Source organism: Schistocerca serialis, chromosome 4 (assembly GCF_023864345.2).
Source record: "Schistocerca serialis cubense isolate TAMUIC-IGC-003099 chromosome 4, iqSchSeri2.2, whole genome shotgun sequence".
NCBI classification, from domain to species: domain Eukaryota; kingdom Metazoa; phylum Arthropoda; class Insecta; order Orthoptera; family Acrididae; genus Schistocerca; species Schistocerca serialis.
The window spans coordinates 694984674-694985385 of NC_064641.1; positions in this window are offsets into that span (position 1 = coordinate 694984674).

Genomic DNA, 712 nt, shown 5'->3' on the forward strand with positions numbered 1-712 from the left:
TGGACGTACCGCCGAATTGCTCAACACGTGGGGCGTGAGGTCTCCACAGTACATCGATGTTGTCGCCAGTGGTCGGCGGAAGGTGCACGTGCCCGTCGACCTGGGACCGGACCGCAGCGACGCACGGATGCACGCCAAGACCGTAGGATCCTACGCAGTGCCGTAGGGGACCGCACCGCCACTTCCCAGCAAATTAGGGACACTGTTGCTCCTGGGGTATCGGCGAGGACCATTCGCAACCGTCTCCATGAAGCTGGGCTACGGTCCCGCACACCGTTAGGCCGTCTTCCGCTCACGCCCCAACATCGTGCAGCCCGCCTCCAGTGGTGTCGCGACAGGCGTGAATGGAGGGACGAATGGAGACGTGTCGTCTTCAGCGATGAGAGTCGCTTCTGCCTTGGTGCCAATGATGGTCGTATGCGTGTTTGGCGCCGTGCAGGTGAGCGCCACAATTAGGACTGCATACGACCGAGGCACACAGGGCCAACACCCGGCATCATGGTGTGGGGAGCGATCTCCTACACTGGCCGCACACCACTGGTGATCGTCGAGGGGACACTGAATAGTGCACGTTACATCCAAACCGTCATCGAACCCATCGTTCTACCATTCCTAGACCGGCAAGGGAACTTGCTGTTCCAACAGGACAATGCACGTCCGCATGTTCCCGTGCCACCCAACGTGCTCTAGAAGGTGTAAGTCAACTACCCTG